Below are 23,338 nucleotides of genomic sequence, written 5' to 3'. Positions count from 1 at the left end.
CCACCACCCTCCCACACGTGGTGTCAGAATTGGGATTCACTGGCACCGCCCACACAAAGCAGTGCAAGACCAGGGGGCAGAATGGATACCCAGCAGTTCACCACCTTAATTGATCTCCTGCGTGAAACCCTCACGACGGTGGTGCAGGGGAGTGCAAGAGCTATGGGACCGGACCCATGGCTACAGCAGCCCACAAAAATGACGGCGGAAGATTGGCCAGAAGCATACCTGGAGGTGTTTGAGGCGATGGCGATCTCTGCCGGGTGGGCCCGCGAGCAATGGGCTAGCTACCTCCTGCCACAGCTGGCGCAGGCGGCGGCGAGCACCCTGGATCCGTCGGCGATGATGGAGTACCCCACGCTGAAAGCTGTCATCCTCAACCGCGTGGGTGCGACTCCGGAGGGCTACCACCGCAAGTTCAGGGAGGTGAGCTTCTCGGCTGAGGAACACCCCCGGGCCATCGCGCATCGCTTGCAGGATTACGCCCGGGTACGCGAGACAAATTCTGAAATGTTGGACAACGCATTTTATTTAGTACCACTTGCCAATCTATTGCAAACTTTTGTCACGTAATCAGCGTTTAATCACTAACACCAGATCGATGTGCTGTGACAGAGCGTTCAAAGCACACATGACTAATTTACATATTCAGTATGTACGTTTTAAATAAGCCCTGTTGTTTAAATGTCATATAAACAGTTGGGCAATTACTGCAGTCTGTCTTTGGGATAAAAAAAAAATTAAAAAAATTACATATTTAAAAAAAAAAAAAAAAAAAACTAAAAGCCTAGTCTTTAACTCATTTTATTTGCTGTGTGCGTTCGTGCCTGCAAATCGATATTTCTTTTTTTCAATGACTCTCATACCAGACGTAACGGCTTGTTAAACTAGACCGCATGACAATACTTTGGTTTCTGATTGGCCATACTTCTGTATTTTGAAATGAACCAATAGGACTTCAGTTACAATAAACTCTGTTGGCTCAATACTAGTACATTACTAGCAAAGGGCGAGCAAGACGAAATACCATCAGAGATTAAAAACGCCAGAAATGTCTTGCGACTGAAGCTCTCTCCAATTTCCCTGCCATCATCAGTGATTTGTGTGGTAACAAGCAGGGACATCCATCACACTGATACAGGGAAGGGTTTTATTATTGTTTTTTAATTAGCATCAGTACTGTACGTTTTAGTCACCAATAATTAAAAAATGCCAATAATATGTTTTCGTAATGAGGTCAGCTGTAGAGATGCGTGGATAGTGAACCTTTCTGTAATTTTATTATCAATAAAAGTACATGATTGCCATTTGCCATCACAAAATGGTCCTGTGTCATTTCTGAGTGATTGAGGCTAGCATGGAGGCTACGTTGAAATTAAATCATTAATATTTACAATAAAATTATGTTGATGTTTCCAACAACTAGAAACCTGTTTAAGGGAAACCTGTTTCAGCCAATTGAGCGCCGCCCCCTGGAAGCTCCCGTCCTCAGTCGGCAAAGGAATAGCCTGGACTCGAACTCGCGACGCCCAGACTATAGAGCGCATCCTGCACTCCACGTGGAGCGCCTTTACTGGATGCGCCACTCGAGAGCCCCTAATTTCCGTTTTCAATTATTAACTGACTTTGTGTTTTATGGACATCTAATACATCAACACGTTGCTGTGCACCAAAATTTCTTAGCAAAGACAATGTGTTTACAAACATTTCCAAGCAAAGCAAAGGGACAGTCACAAGTAAAGAAAGTGAGATTAACAAGGTAAAATCTGCCCTCACTATGTTCTGAAGGAACAACACATTCACCATTGTCTTTCACACTGCAAAGCTGTGCCAATCCCTTGTCCATTTTTTTGGCAGAGGAGTCACTGTCAAATGCAGGATTGCCAATTGCAATCCTTCCATCTTGGCACAAATCGTCTATGTACCTGAAGAAGAAAAAAAAACAACAAAAAAACGCATCACCTACTTCCCACTGGTTTATCCTATTATAGTGTATATTTATGAAATCATTAACCAGCTATTTAGTCAAACAGGTGAAGCACACACCATTAAATCACTACATACACTTTATATAATATACAATTAAGGCTTTCATTCTTTCATGAACACCAACAATATAAATAAATGCTATGTCTTTTACTAAATAAGAAATACACAGTTATGGTTCAGCTATGGTTACAGCGAGTCCAAAACTGTGCCGCCATCACCGCGACAGACATTACAGCGCATGCCCATAACAGCGCTACGACATCACCACGACAGACATTACAGCGGTGACCATTATAACGACTACCCATAACAGAGCTGCGATATCACCACGCCAAACTACAATTCCCAGAAGACTCTGTGAAGTTCACAAAAGGTCACAAAAGCGGTTTATTTAGATTTCCAGAAAGCTTTTGACAAAGTCCCGCATAAAAGATTAATTCTCAAACTGAACGCAGTAGGGATTCAAGGAAATGCATGCACATGGATTAGGGAGTGGTTAACATGTAGAAAACAGAAAGTACTGATTAGAGGAGAAACCTCAGAATGGAGCGAGGTAACCAGTGGTGTACCACAGGGATCAGTATTAGATCCTCTGCTATTCCTAATCTACATTAATAATTTAGATTCTGGTATAGTAAGCAAACTCGTTAAATTTGCAGATGACACAAAAATAGGAGGAGTGGCAAAAACTGTTGCAGCAGCAAAGGTCATTCAAAATGATCTAGGCAGCAATCAGAACTGGGCAGACACATGGCAAATGAAATTTAATAGAGAAAAGTGTAAAGTATTGCATGCAGGAAATAAAAATGTGCATTATAAATATCATATGGGAGATACTGAAATTGAAGAAGGGAACTATGAAAAAGACCTAGGAGTTTATGTTGACTCAGAAATGTCTTCATCTATACAATGTGGGGAAGCTATAAAAAAGGCCAACAAGATGCTCGGATATATTGTGAGAAGTGTTGAATTTAAATCAAGGGAAGTAATGTTAAAACTCTACAAAGCATTAGTAAGACCTCACCTAGAATATTGTGTTCAGTTCTGGTCACCTCGTTACAAAAAGGATATTGCTGCTCTAGAAAGAGTGCAAAGAAGAGCAACCAGAATTATCCCGGGTTTAAAAGGCATGTCGTATGCAGACAGGCTAAAAGAATTGAATCTATTCAGTCTTGAACAAAGAAGACTACGCGGCGATCTGATTCAAACATTCAAAATCCTAAAAGGTATAGACAGTGTCGACCCAGGGGACTTGTTTGACCTGAAAAAAGAAACAAGGACCAGGGGTCACAAATGGAGATTAGATAAAGGGGCATTCAGAACAGAAAATAGGAGGCACTTTTTTACACAGAGAATTGTGAGGGTCTGGAACCAACTCCCCAGTAATGTTGTTGAAGCCGACACCCTGGGATCCTTCAAGAAGCTGCTTAATGAGATTCTGGGATCAATAAGCTACTAACAACCAAACGACCAAGATGGGCTGAATGGCCTCCTCTTGTTTGTAAACTTTCTTATGTTCTTATGTTCTTATGCGTCACTTACCAGGAACTCGGACACACGACGCAGTCAGAGCCAGGTTCACCACAGACTATCTGATTGCAGAAGACTTTAGTTTTGTTTTTGTTTTTTTCACTGTTCCGATACAGCTCTATCATAACTAGACTGGTAAATACGATAAGTAAAACCTCCATGCAATAAAAGCGTGTTTCCATGAGCATTGTTGTTTTTCACTTGTTGCAGAATGAAGCTTGTGTTTCGCTGTGTATATATTGTAACATAGCAGGGAGGGGGTTAAAATCCTCCCTGCGTAGGACATGTGCGCAGGCACATTTTTGTTAGTTTTTGTTATTGTTTAATTGTATTTTGCTTTATTGTCAATCAGTTCCATTAATTGTTTTATTGCTTAATTATTCCCTGCACCTGGAAATCATTATTAAATTAGAACCAGGTGCAGGGTTTAAAAGGGGAGCAGTCAGTTTGTTCGGGGCTGCTTGGAAGAAGGAAGCAGGAAGGTGTGTGCCCTGTTCCTGTAGCAGTCAAGTACGGTGTGTCGTAAGTCCTCAAAGGTGGTGTGTGAAACCTTTTGGGGAACTGTGTGTGTGTTTATTTTTCGACCGGTAAACAGCCTAGCTGTCCGGTATTAGTTCAGAGTTCCTGTTTTTGTTTTAGTTAGTGCTCGGGAAGAGCTATGTGTTGATTTTGTTTATTTTATTTTTGTATTATTAAAAGTGCGCGTAAGCGCTGAACCTCCAATTTCATAAGAACATAAGAAAGTTTACAAACGAGAGGAGGCCATTCGACCCATCTTGCTCGTTTGGTTGTTAGTAGCTTATTGATCCCAGAATCTCATCAAGCAGCTTCTTGAAGGATCCCAGGGTGTCAGCTTCAAAAACATTACTGGGGAGTTGGTTCCAGACCCTCACAATTCTCTGTGTAAAAAAGTGCCTCCTATTTTCTGTTCTGAATGCCCCTTTATCTAATCTCCATTTGTGACCCCTGGTCCTTGTTTCTTTTTTCAGGTCAAAGAAGTCCCCTGGCTCGACATTGTCTATACTTTTGGGGATTTTGAATGTTTGAATCAGATCGCCGCGTAGTCTTCTTTGTTCAAGACTGAATAGATTCAATTCTTTTAGCCTGTCTGCATACGACATGCCTTTTAAACCCGGGATAATTCTGGTTGCTCTTCTTTTCACTCTTTCTAGAGCAGCAATATCCTTTTTGTAACGAGGTGACCAGAACTGAACACAATATTCTAGGTGAGGTCTTACTAATGCATTGTAAAGTTTTAACATTACTTCCCTTGATTTAAATTCAACACTCCTCACAATATATCTGAGCATCTTGTTGGCCTTTTTTTATAGCTTCCCCACATTGTCTAGAGGAAGACATTTCTGAGTCAACAAACTCCTAGGTCTTTTTCATAGTTCCCTTCTTCAATTCCAGTATCTCCCTGTGGCAAAGTGCCCCCCCCTGTGTATGTTATGTTACGTGTTGTGTGTAAATGTTGGTGTATAGGCATTGGTACACGGGATATAAGCGGTCTGTGTTTCACGTGTGTGTAAATTGTATATTTGTATTTAGGCACGGGGATGGCACATCACATCACGTGCAAGTAAAAAGTAATATGTGAGCACGGGGAATTGCACTTTAATTAATTCACGTGCAGTTGTGCCGAGATTCCGATTGAATGATTGACTAGCAATCGAATCTCGGTACAACTGCATAAAAGCTGCATGTTTTCACTCACTGGGGGTTGGTGTTCGGTGAGTGGAGAACGGGTTAGGAGACGGAGGGTATTATAAAGTAAAATAATAGTAAAAGAAGCTCACGTGTTTGTCTGTGTAGTTCGTTTGTTTGTCTGTTTATTTTGGCTCAAGTGCCGTGTCCTGTTTTGTGTTTTGTTACAAACGTTTATTTTCTGTCTGTTTATTCATTAAATGCTGAGCGAAAGCATTCGCTCAGCTCCACCAAACTCCACATCTCTCTGTCGTTTGTGTTCCTGTCTTCTGGTCTGACGTCACCCACTCCGGCCGTCTTTGTGACACGTGGTGTCAGAGTGGGATAACAGCGCCTCCAGGGCTCAGGCCAGAGCGGGAACCGCAGTTTTTTTTTTGGGGAAAAGAAAAAAAAAAAAAACCAAAAGGAGAAGAAATGGGGAGAAGAGGCTGGAGAAGAGCACAGGAGGGCAAAGGGAGAAAGGTGGAAGCAGGGCTGTGGTGTTTTGACTGTGGCCAAACTAGCCACACCACCATACCCTGCTCCGTCCACAGGACCCTACAGGCAATGGCCCAAAGACTGGGATGGGGGGAGTGGTGCCCTGGCTGTGGGGCATATGGGCACACGTTGGCCCTATGCCCCATGCAGGATGAAGAAGAGGAGCCCTTGCTGCCACGTCCTATGCCTGAGCGGGAGGAGCCCGAACGTCCACAGCCCGAGTGGGAGGAGCCCGAACGTCCACAGCCCGAGTGGGAGGAGCCCGAACGTCCACAGCCCGAGTGGGAGGAGCCCGAACGTCCACAGCCCGAGTGGGAGGAGCCCGAACGTCCACAGCCCGAGTGGGAGGAGCCCGAACGTCCACGGCCCGAGTGGGAGGAGCCCGAGCGTCCACGGCCCGAGTGGGAGGAGCCCGAGCGTCCACGGCCCGAGAGGGAGGAGTCGGTGCGTCCACGGCCCGAGAGGGAGGAGTCGGTGCGTCCACGGCCCGAGAGGGAGGAGTCGGTGCGTCCACGGCCCGAGAGGGAGGAGTCGGTGCGTCCACGGCCCGAGAGGGAGGAGTCGGTGCGTCCACGGCCCGAGAGGGAGGAGTCGGTGCGTCCACGGCCCGAGAGGGAGGAGTCGGTGCGTCCACGGCCCGAGAGGGAGGAGTCGGTGCGCCCACGGCCCGGAGGGGAGGAGCCGGTGCGTCCTGTGTCCGGAGGGGAGGAGCTGAAGGCCCAAACCCCTATTTTTTTTTGGGAGGGACGAGGGCGTGAAGCTCAGGCTCCACAGCAGCCGCTGTTTTTGCTGCTGAAGGGAGCCCAGCGGAGACGCCCGCCACCAGCTCTACCCCCGCTGTTGGAGGAGCCGGCAGCGCCACCAGCCCTACCCCCGCTGTCGGAGGAGCCGGCAGCGCCATCACCACCACCCGAGGGAGAGGAGCAGGAGCTGCCTCTGCCTCCACCACCTGAGGGAGAGGAGCAGGAGCTGCCTCTGCCTCCACCACCACCCGAGGGAGAGGAGCAGGAGCTGCCTCTGCCTCCACCACCACCCGAGGGAGAGGAGCAGGAGCTGCCTCTGCCTCCACCACCACCCGAGGGAGAAGAGCAGGAGCTGCCTCTGCCTCCACCACCCGAGGGAGAGGAGCAGGAGCTGCCTCTGCCTCCACCACCTGAGGGAGAGGAGCAGCAGCTGCCTCTGCCTCCACCACCACCACCCGAGGGAGAGGAGCAGGAGCTGCCTCTGCCTCCACCACCCGAGGGAGAGGAGCAGGAGCTGCCTCTGCCTCCACCACCACCCGAGGGAGAGGAGCAGGAGCTGCCTCTGCCTCCACCACCACCACCCGAGGGAGAGGAGCAGGAGCTGCCTCTGCCTCCACCACCCGAGGGAGAGGAGCAGGAGCTGCCTCTGCCTCCACCACCACCACCACCCGAGGGAGAGGAGCAGGAGCTGCCTCTGCCTCCACCACCACCACCCGAGGGAGAGGAGCAGGAGCTGCCTCTGCCTCCACCACCCGAGGGAGAGGAGCAGGAGCTGCCTCTGCCTCCACCACCACCACCACCCGAGGGAGAGGAGCAGGAGCTGCCTCTGCCTCCACCTCCCGAGGGGCCGCTGCTGCTACCGTCGCCTGAGGTCATCGAGGGTCCTGCTTCGCCTGGGGTCGCCGGGGCCTCTGCTTTGCCTCGGGTCGCTACACTGTGGCCGGAGCTCCATGAAGGGGAGCTGCCGGCCATAAAGAAAGAGGGGGAGGTCAGGAGACCAGCTCCCCCAGCTGCACTTTCGCGGCAGCAGATAGTGTGGCTGAAGCTCCGGAAGAGGGAGCTGCCAGCCACGAACAATTGGGGGGTGCCAGACATTCCACCATGGCCACCCCCAGAAACAACTTGCTTCCCCCTCTTCCGGGACTTTGGGACTGAGGGGGGAGGTGGCCATTGAGGCCATGTGTGCGTTGCACAAGGGGGGGTATATGTGGCAAAGTGCCCCCCCCTGTGTATGTTATGTTACGTGTTGTGTGTAAATGTTGGTGTATAGGCATTGGTACACGGGATATAAGCGGTCTGTGTTTCACGTGTGTGTAAATTGTATATTTGTATTTAGGCACGGGGATGGCACATCACATCACGTGCAAGTAAAAAGTAATATGTGAGCACGGGGAATTGCACTTTAATTAATTCACGTGCAGTTGTACCGAGATTCCAATTGAATGATTGACTAGCAATCGAATCTCGGTACAACTGCATAAAAGCTGCATGTTTTCACTCACTGGGGGTTGGTGTTCGGTGAGTGGAGAACGGGTTAGGAGACGGAGGGTATTATAAAGTAAAATAATAGTAAAAGAAGCTCACCGTGTTTGTCTGTGTAGTTCGTTTGTTTGTCTGTTTATTTTGGCTCAAGTGCCGTGTCCTGTTTTTGTGTTTTGTTACAAACGTTTATTTTCTGTCTGTTTATTCATTAAATGCTGAGCGAAAGCATTCGCTCAGCTCCACCAAACTCCACATCTCTCTGTCGTTTGTGTTCCTGTCTTCTGGTCTGACGTCACCCACTCCGGCCGTCTTTGTGACACTCCCATATGATATTTATAATGCACATTTTTATTTCCTGCATGCAATACTTTACACTTTTCTCTATTAAATTTCATTTGCCATGTGTCTGCCTAGTTCTGAATGCTGTCTAGATAATTTTGAAAGACCTTTGCTGCTGCAACAGTGTTTGCCACTCCTCCTATTTTTGTGTCATCTGCAAATTTAACGAGTTTGCTTACTATACCAGAACCTAAATCATTAATGTAGATTAGGAATAGCAAAGGACCTAATACTGATCCCTGTGGTGCACCACTGGTTACTTCTCTCCATTTTGAGGTTTCTCCTCTAATCAGTGCTCTGTTTTCTAAATGTTAACCACTCCCTAATCCATGTGCATGCATTTCCTTGAATCCCTACTTCGGTGTCTGGGTCAGTTTTTAAAGGGGCAAGAACTGTGAACTGTGCCGGCCAGTTTACAATATATATATATGTATATATATATATATATATATATATATATATATATATATATATAAAAAATATATATATATGTGATAGGTGTTACAGAAACTTGGTTGTCTGAGAGTGATGAAGACAAATATAATATTAGTGGATATACACTGTATAGGAAAGACAGGCAGGACAGAAGAGGCGGAGGGGTAGCGTTATACATAAGAAATAGTCTTGAAGCCCAGGTGTTAAATCTGGACAAAGAAAACAATGCAGAATCAATATGGGTCAGAATAATGGACAAAAATCCAAAGAGCATAATAAAAGGAACATGCTATAGACCGCCAAATTCAGATGCCAAGCAAAATAATCTGTTATACAATGACATTAGAAATGCATGTAGAAAAGGAGAAGTCATACTAATGGGGGATTTCAACTTCCCCCATATAAAATGGGAAAACCCGGTGGGGAGTTTGACGGACGAAATTGAAATGGTGGAAATGACAAGTGACTGCTTCCTAACACAATTTGTGAAGGCATCGACTAGAGGGGAGACATGCCTTGACTTAGTCTTTTCAAATAACGAAGACAGAATAACTAAAACTCTTTGGCTTGCCTACAGATGCCTTGACCAGACTGCACCCAGCTACCTCCAGATCGTCCAGCTGTCGTGATACGCAGTTCTATATATGAACATCATTTTTTTAAAACTGTTTTTGTTACGTATCGTTCCTTGAATTGTATACAGCTTTGTAAGTTATTAAAGACCTAATGCACAATATTATGACTACATTACATTTGATGCACCTGCCTGTAAGAATCAACAACCTTGTTTGAGAGAAGGAGAAGCAGCTGGTCTAATCGCCTGTTCGTGATGGAACCCATGAATTTATATTTCAGGCTGTGAAAAAATCTTTTTAAAAGAGGCGTTATAAAATTAGACTGGAGCTGAAATTTTAGCACATAAAAATTATATCCCCAAGGGGAGCTATTGAAACATAAAAGAAACAATACTGGGTTGTGGAAAAAGATGCAACAACAACATTTAGTCTGTATGTGAAGTTCAAACATTGACAGCCTTGAGGTTTCCACACTACAGCTGACAATTACTGCAAGAATCTTATAGCATGTATTTATTCTGAATAGAGGTCTGGTTTTGTGTTTTTAGTACTTTCGCTGAGGATGCACGTATTACTTCAGCACTTTGCTGGGTAAATAATACAATGTACTTGTACCCAAGCAGCAGATACAGCTCATCATTGCAACTTTAACAATGTCATTTCTCCCAACGAAAACTTCCTTGAGGCATAAGTAATTAAGAAAGTATAGTTGTGCAGTATCCAAGCAGAACCAGTTACTGGACAGGAACATTATTCTCTTAAAGCATAACTTATTTATTGCAATTCCATCAGTACTGGTGAATGGCTAAGACTTATGTCTCAGCCAAGCACAAAACAATACTATGTAATAGAGAGCAATACCTGGAAATACACATGCCAGGAAATGACAGGACGGGAACAAATTAACAAATTGAGGGCACATTTACATATTTTCAACCACAAATGAGGTAAACCCTCGTAAGACACAGAATGTGTTGTAAACGTGCTACATTTTAGAAACTCTTATGTTATTACAGTGGCCTAGAACTAAAACTATAAATACTTACCTTTCTGACAGGTTGTTAGTTTCACTGTTGCCATGGTACATCTGTCGACCAAACTGTTTGCAATACGAAACCAATTTTCCTTGAGGTAGTTGCTGACCTTCATGTTTCTTGTTACAGTATACAGATGCTCAAGCACAATATTCCTGCTGAATAAAATTGAACATATATTGACATTACAACTCAAGTTCAACAAATGAGCCATATAACTGGAGTATAAAATAACATGTTAAAATGAAATTGTAATTCTGAATGTGCCCTTTACCCTACTAACCTACCCTACCCTTGCTAGTATACACTAGGGGTAAAATGTGCACAGCCATACATTACAGTATATAAGAAACATATACCTACTGTGGCAAAGTGGCTGCTGATTGGAAACAGGTGCAGAGGTGATGCAGTGCAGAAATAATCACACACCAGGGCACCGCTCTGGCCTGGTTCTCCTCCTACCTCTCCAACCGCACTTACCAGGTAACCTGGCGTTGAACAACCTCCACACCTCGCCCTCTCTCAACAGGAGTTCCCCAAGGGTCAGTCTTGGGTCCTCTCCTGTTCTCTCTCTACACCCGCTCCCTGGACCCTCTCATCGCATCCTATGTTTTCTCATACCATTTCTATGCTGATGATGCTCAGATTTTCCTCTCCCCCCCTCTGACTCCACCATCCCCTCCTGTATCTCTACCTATCTGTCTGCTATCTCCTCTTGGATCCTCTCGCATCACCTCAAACTCAACCTCTCTGAATCTGACCATTTTCTTTCTCTTCTCCTCCTCCTCCCCCTCCTCTGATCTCTCTATCTCCATTCCTCTGGAATCTACCACACTCTCTCCCTCCTCCTCAGCTAAGAACCTCTGAGTCACCCTGGACCCCTGCCTCTCGTATTCCCAGCACATCTCCACTCTGGCACGAACTTGCCGATTCTTCCTGAGCAACATAAGAAGAATCTGACCCTTCCTCACCAACTATGACATCCAGCTCCTTGTCCAGGCCCTGGTACTCTCCCGCCTAGACTACTGCAACTCCCTCCTGGCTGGCCTCCCTGCGTCCGCCACCCGTCCGCTACCACTCATCCAGAACTCCGCTGCTCGCCTGGTGTTCTCTCTGCCTCGCTTCTTCATGCAACTCCACTGCTCCGCTCACTCCACTGGCTCCCGATCACCGCTCGCATCCAGTTCAAGACTCTTGTACTCGCCTACAGATGCCTTGACCAGACTGCACCCAGCTACCTCCAGACCTTCATCTCTCCCTACACCCCAACTCGACCTCTCCGCTCCTCCTGCACTAAAAGACTGGCTGTACCTCCTCTACGCTCCCCTGCCTCCAGAGCCTGCTCCTTTTCCACCCCCGCCCCACAGTGGTGGAATGACCTTCCTACAGATGTCAGGACTGCCCAGTCCCTGACCACCTTCCGGCACCTCCTCAAGACTCACCTCTTCAGGCAGTACCTGTAGAACTCCTCTTTTCCCTCTGGACACTTTATCACTCTTCCTTAATGCGCTTTACTTGCACTTATCTGCTCCCTATTTTACTGCATTTAATCCTGTACTTTACAGAGTACTGTACTGTAATCTACCACAAGTGTTATTCAATCTGTAGTATTTTGCACTTAATCATATCCTGATGTAACTATCACTAACACTGTTAACTGCTCCGATATTGAATCGTATTTTGTCATATACTTGTACTACTAGAACTGAAGTCATTGTATTTTATCCTGCTCTTAATTGTATTAATACTTGTACTGTGATTCTTGAAATGTATTTTTTGTTTACGACTGTAAGTCGCCCTGGGTAAGGGCATCTGCTAAGAAATAAATAATAATAATAATAATAATAATAATAATAATAATTTATAACTCCCGGTCTGGCGACCAAACAATAAACCTCTGGCAATACACACCAATAATAAATGGATTGTAGTCCAAATTATAAAGACACGTTATCCGCCCCACAATAATACAATACATGGTCACCAGTCCGGGTGCATGCAGTAGTGCTCGTGGTGGGTGATAACAATTAAACAGTGACTGTGGTAGAGTGTTGCTCCAGGTAGTGCTGGCCCAAGGCGACAGCTCCGGAGACGTGTTAGCCATCCAAAAAAAAAAGGCAATTACTAACAGCGACAAAACAAACAAAACACTCACAAATTATTTATATTATATTTAGAGGTTTCTCCCGATCCTTCCAGTTCCTTGTCTATCGAACCAAGCAAAGAAGTGGATTGTGATTCTCTGTCCCCTTTTATGCTATCACGCATGACCCCTTGGTAAACGATTGCAGCTGTCTCTACTATCTGCAGCTGCTATGTCGTTTCTCTTCTGGGTCAATACGCTCCTGCAACAGAGTCTCATCGCCTTCCAGACTGACCGACTTCCCGGCCCGGGGAAAGAACTGTCAGGCCAGCCCATCCAAAGAACTCTACTTTCGCTGCTTAGCGCCCTCACAGGTCGGGAGGGAGATTTACAATCAAAACTCATTATATTTCTGTCACACTACTTACAGTGTTACATTGTTTTAATCTAATCATAGATCAGATCACTTCATTTCTATCTGAGACATTTAAGTTTCCTCCATCCCACCGGACCAACCATCTAATGGCACATTCCTGTGTGTACCTGTAGTACATGAAACCAGCAAAGGAGGAGAACACCAGGAAACACATCCCTTGCTGCATTTACTTCTTTTTGATCTTTGTCGATCATCACACATCTGCAAGAAATCAGTCAGAATGTGGATAAGCTGTTTGAAAACATTTGCTTGAGATATTATAGTCAAAGAGATGGTAATGTAAATGTCTCTTGATCTTGACTAAACAGAGTATTCATTGTAATTAATTGGCATGTATATAAAACATGAATTCAATAGAGTAAAATATCTATAAAATGTATTTATATTTACAAAATACTGCTTTTATTTGTAGACTACTTGAAGTAGTATTGTGGTTACCCAGCACGTAAGGATGGAATATAATGGATTCCAACATAGCCATGACACCCAGCCAATCAGTATACAGAGTCAGTATTCTTCATTCTGCAATGACACCCAGCCAATCAGTATACAGAGTCAGTATTCTTCATTCTGCAATGACACCCAGCCAATCAGTATACAGAGTCAGTATTCTTCATCCTGCAATGACACCCAGCCAATCAGTATATAGTCAATATTCTTCCTTCTGCAATGACACCCAGCCAATCAATATACAGAGTCAGTATTCTTCATTCTGCAATGACACCCAGCCAATCAGTATATAGAGTCAGTATTCTGCATCCTGAAGTATACTTTGTTTCATACGCTGCATATATTTACAGTACATGAAATGTAATATGAATCTGTTTTAGAAAAGTCTATTTAATGAAATTTATAATTAAAGTTCGGGAGGAGGGTCAGACACCAATCTCCGCATCACCAAATTGAATCATTCAATTTACACATTAGCTAATTTAAATTGTTAGCACTATAAATACCCTCTTCACTTATCTCTCAGTTGCGTTTTGATTTCATCGTACATGCACGCATCATGGTCTGCAGTCTGGATTATTCCGTTTCGACGGATGACGATCTGTTTGCTGTTTCCCCGGAGCCGAGATCCACGCAACCAGATCAACCAGCCCTTCCCGGGCCAACTCCACCACAACTTCGGTCGGCGGTATTACCACTCCAAACTTCGCTGCCCAGATGTCTGCTTCTCCTGTCTGCTGTGGCTCCCGCCTGGCCACTCGTTCCTCCGCAACTCCTGGCATCAGAGACTGGACGATCTCCCGGCTCCAGCTTTATCTTCGTAGCAACAACATCCCATTCAAATCTACAGCACGTAAGGAGAATCTGTTTACTTTATTTCATCCTTCCCGTCGCAGGCGCTATGACGTCAGCACTGATCGCTGCTTTACCCAGTGTTGCCAAGTATCACAAAACAAGCCCAACCCATGTTAGTATGGGTGTTTTTACAAATTCCAAACCGCGACTCAAGAAGCTAGCCCAATTTCCGCGTATTATAAGCGGACTTGAAACACCTCGCCCGCACCGACTGCATCTCCACGAAGCGCTTCTACTACCGGAAAAATCCGAAAGCAGGACCATCGCACCTGTCAATCAAAGGCTCATTTAGCAGTTCCTGAGCATTCTGGCTCCAACTATAACCTTTCATTATTATTATTTATTATTATTTATTTCTTAGCAGACGCCCTTATCCAGGGCGACTTACAATCGCAAGCAAATACAAATACATTCAAGTGTTACAATATAAGTTTTCAGGTTACCTCCCCTCACTGCAGGCGTCCAGCAGGCCCCTGCAGTGACCTCTTTGGCCATTATGGGCGTCCAGCAGGCCCTCATAGTGATCCTTTCTCTGTGAAATGCTTTTCTTTCTGTGCTTCAGCAGTTTTGAGCATTTGTTTCCAGAGATTGTTTTTACAGTTAGGAGCGGCTGCTCCCGCGATCTATCCTGGGGGTTTCGACACCCGCCACTGTTGTATAATATGCATCTGTAACCTTCCTCATCACTGCAGGCGTCCAGCAGGCCCCTGCAGTGATCTCTTTGGCCACTATGGGCGTCCAGCAGGCCCCCATAGTGCTCCCTTCACCTCTAACTATAACCTTTCTGGTTCCCTTCCCTCACTGCAGGCGTCCAGCAGGCCCCTGCAATGACCTCTTTGGCCACTATGGGCGTCCAGCAGGCCCCCATAGTGCTCCCTTCACCTCTAACTATAACCTTTCTGGTTCCCTTCCCTCACTGCAGGCGTCCAGCAGGCCCCTGCAATGACCTCTTTGGCCACTATGGGCGTCCAGCAGGCCCCCATAGTGCTCCCTTCACCTCTAACTATAACCTTTCTGGTTCCCTTCCCTCACTGCTCATCGGCAGTTTTGAGCATTTGTATCCAGAGATTGTTTTGCCAGATTTGTAATAACTTCATTGAAGGAACCTGTGCTATTCTGCCTGTAACTTCCTTCATTTCCGCTCACCGTAACTCCACCACACCCAGCATCAACAGTCCCTCACGAAGATTGCTCCCTGCAATATGCAAATCGACCACGCCATATTCTTAATCAAAATTGCTGGGAAAAACGCATGACTGGCTAAAGCCAATATATCAAACACATTTAAAATCATGCCCATTGAGCCTGTCCTCAGGGGATTGTATTTTTTATATTTCCACTTTTCTGTCCGGTCCGGTCCCCCCCCCCCCCTACTAAACGCAATCTTCTGTCCCTCCTAGGCCATTTAAACTACATGGGAGCATGGGAGGATTTGCAAACAAGAGGATGCCATTCAGCCCATCTTGCTCGTTTGGTTGTTAGTAGCTTATTGAGCTCAGAGTATCAAGAAGGATCAAGAAGGATCCCAGGGTGTCGGCTTCAACATTACTAAGTTGGTTCCAGACCCTCGCAATTTTCTATGTAAAAAAGTGCCTCCTATTTTCTGTTCTGAATGCCCCTTTGTCTAATTTCCATTTGTGACCCCTGGTCCTGGTTCAAAAAGTCTCTTGGGTTGACGTTGTCAATACCTTTTAGGATTTTGAAAGCTTGAATCGGATCACCGCGTAGTCTTTGTTCAAGTCTGAATAGCTTCTTTTCTTTTGGCCTGTCTGCATACGACATGTGTTTTAAATCCGGGACAGTTCTGGTCGCTGTTCTTTGCACTCTTTCTGGAGCAGCAATATCCTTTTTCTTTTAATGAAGTGTCCAGAACTGAACACAGTATTCTAGGTGAGGTCTTACTAATGCATTGTACATTTTTAACATTACTTCCCTTGATTTTAAATTCAAAACTTTTCACAATATATCCGAGCATCTTGTTGGCCTTTTTACAGCTTCCCCACATTGTCTAGATGAAGACATATCTGAGTCAACATAAACTCCTAGGTCTTTTTCAAAGATTCCTTCAATTTCAGTATCTTCCATATGATACTTATAATGCACATTTTTCTTGCCTGTGTGCAGTACTTTACACTTCTCTATTAAATGTCATTTGCCATGTGCTTGCCCAGTTCTGAATGCTGTCTAGATCATTTTGAATGACCTTCGCTGCTGCAACAGTGTTTGCCACTCCACCTATTTTTGTGTTGTGTGCAAATTTAACAAGTCTGCTTACTATGCCATAATCTAAATCATTATGTAGATTAGGAATAGCAGAGGACCTAATACTGATCCCTGTAATACACCACTGGTTACCTTGCTCTATTTTTGATGTCTCCTCTAATCAGTAATTACAGTTGGGAGCGGCTGCTCCCGCATTCCCCACCCCCCATCACTGCAGGCCCCTGCAGTGACCTCGCTGGCCACTATGGGCGTCCAGCAGGCCCCCATAGTGCTCCCATCTCTGTCAAATGGTTTTCTACCAGCTGCGAGCTTCAACAGGGCCCCACTGCCCCCTTCTATTCCTTACATCCGCGGTCTTCCAAATGTAACCTTTTAGGTTACCCTCCCCTCACTGCAGGCATTCAGCAGGCCCCTGCAGTGACCTCCCTGGCCGCCATGGGTGTCCAGCACGACCCCATAGTGGTCTCTTCTCTGTGAGATGCTTTTCTTCTTTCAGCTTACCGGCAGTTTATTCAAACACTTTTAAAACCATTCCCATTTCTTTGAATATCAGTCAGGGCCGCAATACTGCATACTCTGGAGGCCTTCTGTTTTCTACATGTTAACTACTCCCTAATCCACGTGCATGCATTTCATTGAATCCCTACTGCGTTCAATATGAGAAATTAATCTTTTATATGGGACTTTGTCAAAAGCTTTCTAGAAATTTAAATAAACCATGTCATATGCTTTGCAATTTGTACGCAATGAGGATAAATCCTCGAGGCAGAGCTTTTATCTCCTACCTTCTCTATATTTGATCCTTTCTATCGATTCCCTCAATGATGTTATACTTATGGTTTGGTTCCTTTTTTTTCGCAAGGAACTCCGCCTGTGGGAGCGCCTACTAAAAGAAAGGAATGGCAGTACTTTCTTTTACGACAACTGTCTCCTGCTGCACAAAGACATTCAGCCGTTCAAAGATGCAGCTCCCTCTCTTGGCTTTGGAGGATCCTACAAGGGAAAATTGGTTTTCTGCTCCATGGCCCAACGAATTCAGCATTATTCCTATAACCGATCACTCCTCGTCATTGCGCAAAGTGTGTCCATTTGCTGTAGCCGCACTCCTTTTTGGGGGTCTTCCTGGGCTCAAAATCCATTCTTCTCCACTCACAATTCACCTTCAGTCTAAATCTTTAACAAGATCGTTCATTCTCCCACCATATAATGAGAATATTCAGAAGGATTACCTGTTTATCTGTTACTCATCAGTTCATTTTCAGAGCTCAACACATTCTCGGCCACCTGAATATAATTGATTCTCTTTCTCGTTTCCAAACGCAGAGATTCAGAGCATTGGCTTCCGAAGACGACCTCCTGCAAACTCAGATTCCTCATTTTTCAGACCTGACATTCATGTGAGCCACCTGCTGCATTCCCTGATTTCTGCAGGCTCAAGAAACAACTCTTCTCAGCATCACTCCCCGCTCATTGCAAATGTACCGGTCATCCTGGAATTGCTTTAAAATTTCACTTTGCATTCAACATTCCTTTCCATCATTTTCAGTGCCCGTAGTGTCATCCTGTTTTATGTCCCTTAAGAACAGAGCTATAAGATTTGAATTTCCGGCATCAAGTTTTTCTACAAACTCAACTCAATTTCAGTGTCCCAGCTCTACACTCTGCAACTCACAAATTTCACTAATCCTGAAAGGGCTTCAACTATCAGAATCTCTTTCTCCTCCTGCTTGCCTACCTATTGCCATCAACGTACTCTCTTGGTGCCTCTCATCTGCTCCAGCTACTCCTGCCTGTTTTAGATAAAACCTTACAGCTCTTTCTCTTAGCCTTCTTGGGTTCCCATAGGTGCTGGGAGTCTACATCGCTCTCAAATTCAACCCCCAGATTCACCCCTTAATCTCTGACCTAGCAATCCCCTCATCTGATACCCTTTCCTTCCTGCTCAAAAGAAGTAAAACGGACCAGGAAGATTAGAGAAAGCTTTTCAACTTTGTTTATAAATTAAACTCCCATGTTGGCCCATATGACCCCTTTCTCTCTTGTCCATCTCTATCTTTCTCAGGGCGCATCACCCTCAGGCCCGCTGTTTATTAACGAAAACTGAACAATCGTCACCCAACATTTGTTGTTCTTTCACCTGATTTATTTCCAGGTCCGGATTCGCAGCTGAGCAGTTTTCCGGTCCTTCCTTCAGAATCGTAGCAGCTTTTTCCCACTGAGTTCCAGACTCTCTTATCAAACGGTTAGGTCGTTGATCCTCCAGTGCTTACCAAGTTTACATTATAACAAATATTATGGAGCCTAAAAATGCTTTTACAGAAATGTGCTCTTAAGTGTTAGTAGCCTGCCTGGAGGAAGGGCAATCGAATCAGCCATGGATTCCCAGAGGTTTATTTCCCAAAAATGGGTTTTGTTTTCCTCTCCTGCGTGCTGATGATCATTTGTTAAAGGTTGGCTAAACCTTCAAGTGGGCTATATTCAATTCTAATTGTGGCATTGAGACCGGCTTGTTCTTTTTGGGGGTCTCAGCCTCGTCCAGTTGGCCAGGCAGCGAACCCTCAAACCAAGTTAGGTTTGATGCCAAATGAATGTGTATATACAGCATACTTTTCTGTTAAATCGCATACTCCGCATTCTCTACAATAAATATTTGTACTAAAACATTTTGTGATTGGTGTTTGTCCCGAACTACTGAAATGAAATTTATAATTAAAGTTCGGGAGGAGGGTCAGACACCAATCTCCGCATCACCAAATTGAATCATTCAATTTACACATTAGCTAATTTAAATTGTTAGCACTATAAATACCCTCTTCACTTATCTCTCAGTTGCGTTTTGATTTCATCGTAACCCACCACCTCCCCATCTCCACCTTTCTTAATAACAGTTTTTATGTTTTATCAAATGGGGGTCTCAGCCTCGTCCAGTTGGCCAGGCAGCGAACCCTCAAACCAAGTTAGGTTTGATGCCAAATGAATGTGTATATACAGCATACTTTTCTGTTAAATCGCATACTCCGCATTCTCTACAATAAATATTTGTACTAAAACATTTTGTGATTGGTGTTTGTCCCGAACTACTGAACATGTAGCTTTTAAAATATGCCCAATACTAAGCACTGGCATGGCAAACTTTTTAAGTAGTTTTAGTTAGTATTAGTTGGTGTTTCATTGTCACAGAAAGTGCCATTTACACACATTATTGTAATTACTGGGTAATTTGTGGACGATAATTGATTACTATAAAAAACATTCCACAGCACATACTATACTTATACATTATAAATAATGTATACCCTGTTGTTTAGATAGCTGTCAGCACAGCTACTACTGCTAGTCAGTTCAATGTAATTTATACCACTCAAACAAAAAAAGTATGCCAAAGGACCAGTAAAGCAGTCATGCAAATACCCATTTCATCTTTTTAAATTTAACAGAATGGAATTAAGTTAATAAACTATTCAAGGGTTATATTAAAAGTTACTTACTAAGTGCTAAAACATTTTCAATAAAGAAATACTTACCTGGGTGCAAAACCATTTAGGGCATCTCTCACTTTGCAGAGACACAATGCCAGATTTTCTGTATTTTCTTCACTTAAAATGAAAAAAGCAACAGGAACACCACGGCCTGCTTCACTTGGAATCAGCAAGGCATACAGTGCAAATGAATGTGCAGAGACTCCTTCGTATGAGCTTCTAAAAAAATCACTTCCAAATGAATATGCAGAGACTCCTTCGTATGAGCATCTAAAAAATCACTTCCAAATGAATATGCAGAGACTCCTTCGTATGAGCATCTAAAAAAATCACTTCCAAATGAATATGCAGACTCCTTCGTATGAGCATCTAAAAAATCACTTCCAAATGAATATGCAGAGACTCCTTCGTATGAGCATCTAAAAAATCACTTCCAAATGAATATGCAGAGACTCCTTCGTATGAGCATCTAAAAAAATCACTTCCAAATGAATATGCAGACTCCTTCGTATGAGCATCTAAAAAATCACTTCCAAATGAATATGCAGAGACTGCTTCGTATGAGCATCTAAAAAATCACTTCCAAATGAATATGCAGAGACTGCTTCGTATGAGCATCTAAAAAATCACTTCCAAATGAATATGCAGAGACTCCTTCGTATGAGCATCTAAAAAATCACTTCCAAATGAATATGCAGAGACTCCTTCATATGCAGCATCTAAAAAAATCACTTCCATGCTTCTGTAACTGTTGAAGCGTCATTCAGTGGATAAGACAAGTATGAGAGTCTGTGACGCACTGTGCTAGTGGCTGATAAAATAACACAGTTTTTAAGGTCTGTTTTTACCATTTTATCCACACTAGAGGAATCATCAATACCCAGGTATTGTCTGGATACGTATTGTTCTTTAATTACTTTAACATCACGGGGTGTGACACTGTATCAGCGGTCCCGTAAATCATTAAACCCTCACTGTTTTGCCCACTCTGCTGCTCTAACACCTACAGTATATCAGTTGAGATCTTGTGCCAAATATGCTTCAATCACCGTGAGTAGTTCAGGATGAATTTGAATCACTTTTTGCTGACTAGTATCTTTTAGAGCATGACCATTATGAACAGTTTGAAGTCGCACCACACATCCATTGAAAGATGTTTCATGAATGAATGTAAAAATAACATAGGCTTTGCAACCATTAGTTCTTGTTTTGCATGGGTCCCCTTGTGATTTTCCTTTTGCTTTGTTTGATCTCTCACATCGATAATAAACACAGCTTTTAGACTCATGTTTTGCTGAGAAGAACCCTTCCCCATTGCAGCTACGAGTTTGCAAATGTTCATGAATCAAATCTTCCTCTGATGTGTTGTTAAGCAGGTAAACTGTTCTTTATACATTTGGATTGAACTCTTTCTTCAGTGAATTTTCTAGACTGTATCCAATAGCGATCCATTCATAGGCTCTGAAACAACATATGTTTATCAGGCAATTTACAGTATGAATATCACATAATTAATGAATAGGAAAGTATACCGGCATATCCTGAATTTGCACAATACAATTAAGTACATTCCAGGCAGCTATGGACTGCACTTCACTGACACCTACAGACTGCACTGACTGTAACTTACCGGTATATACTGCAATGATCTGATTGCTGAAGTCAATGTTCAAACTTCGTTATGAAGGGTTATGCTCAGTATTTTGTAGCGGTATGAGAATCAACAGCAGAACCGACTGTTATGCAATTAACTTAATTGTATATGCAATTTGCTTAGCCTTAACCCTGTAACTATAAAAACAGTGAACAGTGAACCAATAGTTTAACGATATTGGTTTAATTTAATATACAGACAGTGCTAGAGGTTATTATAGAAAAACAAATACAAATCTAACTTTAAATATGCTCGTTTAAAAATACCAAAACAAATAAAAATCTAACTTTAAATATTGTAGCGAACCTCAGATCCCGTAGGCAGACGCATCACACATGCGGAGGGCAGGCGTGAACCCGGGACCTCTCGCACTAAAGCATAGCGCCGATACTGCCGTATAAAAGAGCCGGCTCCTTTGCAATGAGCGTATATCGGCCTTATGTCTTCGGGTGTGATTATGTCACCTACCAGTCCTGCTGCTGCATCCTGAGCACCCCTACTTACCGTTCATAACTTTTAAACTATCCAACTTCAAACTATCGCAGTAGGGATTCAAGGAAATGCACGCACATGGATTAGGGAGTGGTTAACATATAGAAAACAGAAAGTACTGATTAGAGGAGAAACCTCAAAATGGAGTGAGGTAACCAGTGGTGTACCACAGGGATCAGTATTAGGTCCTCTGCTATTCCTAATCTAAATTAAATGACTTAGATTCTGGTATAGTAAGCAAACTTGTTAAATTTGCAAACGACACAAAAATAGGAGGCGTGGCAAACACAGTTGCATCAGCAAAGGTCATTCAAAATGATCTAGACAGCATTCAGAAGTGGGCAGACACATGGCAAATGACATTTAATAGAGAAAAGTGTATTATGTGCAATAATACAAATGTGCATTATAAATATCATATGGGAGATACTGAACTAGAAGAAGGAATCTATGAAAAAGATCTAGTTTATGTTGACTCAGGAATGTCTTCATCTAGACAATGTGGGGAAGCTACAAAAAAAAACAGAATGCTCGGATATATAGTTAAAAGTGTTCAATTTAAATCAAGGGAAGTAATGTTAAAACTTTACAATGCATTAGTAAGACCTCATCTAGAATATTGTGTCCAATTCTGGTCACCTCGCTACAAAAAGAATATTGCTGCTCTAGAAAGAGTGCAAAGAAGAGCAACCAGAATTATTCCTGGTTTAAAAGGCATGTCGTATACAGGCTAAAATAACTGAATCTATTCAGTCTTGCACAAAGAAGATTACGCAGCGATCTGATTCAAGCATTCCAAATTTTAAAAGGTACTGACAATGTTGACCCAGGGGACTTTTTCTACCTGAAAAAAGAAACAAGGACCAGGGGTCACAAATGGAGATTAGATAAAGGGGCATTCAGAACAGAAAATAGGAGGAGAGAATTGTGGGAGTCTGGAACAACTCCCCAGTAATGTTGTTGAAGCTGACACCCTGGGATCCTTCAAGAAGCTGCTTGATGAGATTCTTGGATCAATAAGCTACTAACAACCAAACGAGCTGAATGGGCTGAATGGCCTTCTCTCGTTTGTAAACTTTCTTATGTTCTTATCTGACGGGCTTTCAAACTCCTTTACAGAGAAGAAATAGCGTACCTGGGGAGTGGAAGGGCGGGCTTAGATGTGTGACATCAGTAAGTCGCGCTCTTTTGTTGTTATCTGCCTGTGAGGCGGGGCTGCCTGACAGGCGCTTTTCTTTGTAAACTTCTACGTCTTGCGCTCTGTGCACGCTGGTGCTGCTGTTAACTAGCCCGATGCATAATAATGCCGCGGCCACAGAGTTCCGTCTGTACGGGTCGTTACAATATTTATTCTA

At 43.8% G+C, this 23,338-nt stretch overlaps 2 long non-coding RNA genes across 3 annotated transcripts; both read right to left on the bottom strand.

The window, feature by feature from the left end:
* Positions 1 to 1,151: 1,151 nt before the first annotated feature.
* On the bottom strand, positions 1,152 to 12,391 carry LOC117402173 (uncharacterized). Of its 2 annotated transcripts, none has more exons than XR_004663133.2 (3): positions 11,283 to 12,391; positions 10,324 to 10,469; positions 1,152 to 1,925 (listed from the first exon to the last, which is right to left on the bottom strand). It is a non-coding gene; the product is annotated as an uncharacterized LOC117402173 (long non-coding RNA). The 2 variants fall into 2 exon arrangements; XR_004544424.3 differs by lacking the exon at positions 1,152 to 1,925 and adding an exon at positions 9,388 to 9,570.
* Positions 12,392 to 12,462: 71 nt separating this feature from the next.
* On the bottom strand, positions 12,463 to 23,294 carry LOC117402172 (uncharacterized). Its single transcript, XR_004663132.2, has 4 exons — positions 23,119 to 23,294; positions 19,883 to 21,298; positions 13,269 to 13,448; positions 12,463 to 13,031 (listed from the first exon to the last, which is right to left on the bottom strand). It is a non-coding gene; the product is annotated as an uncharacterized LOC117402172 (long non-coding RNA).
* Between the last annotated feature and the right edge of the window lie 44 nt (positions 23,295 to 23,338).

This window comes from Acipenser ruthenus, chromosome 34 (assembly GCF_902713425.1).
Source record: "Acipenser ruthenus chromosome 34, fAciRut3.2 maternal haplotype, whole genome shotgun sequence".
NCBI classification, from domain to species: Eukaryota; Metazoa; Chordata; class Actinopteri; order Acipenseriformes; family Acipenseridae; genus Acipenser; species Acipenser ruthenus.
The sequence above is the reverse complement of the archived record's forward strand: the minus strand, read 5'-3'. Positions and strand labels throughout refer to the sequence as shown.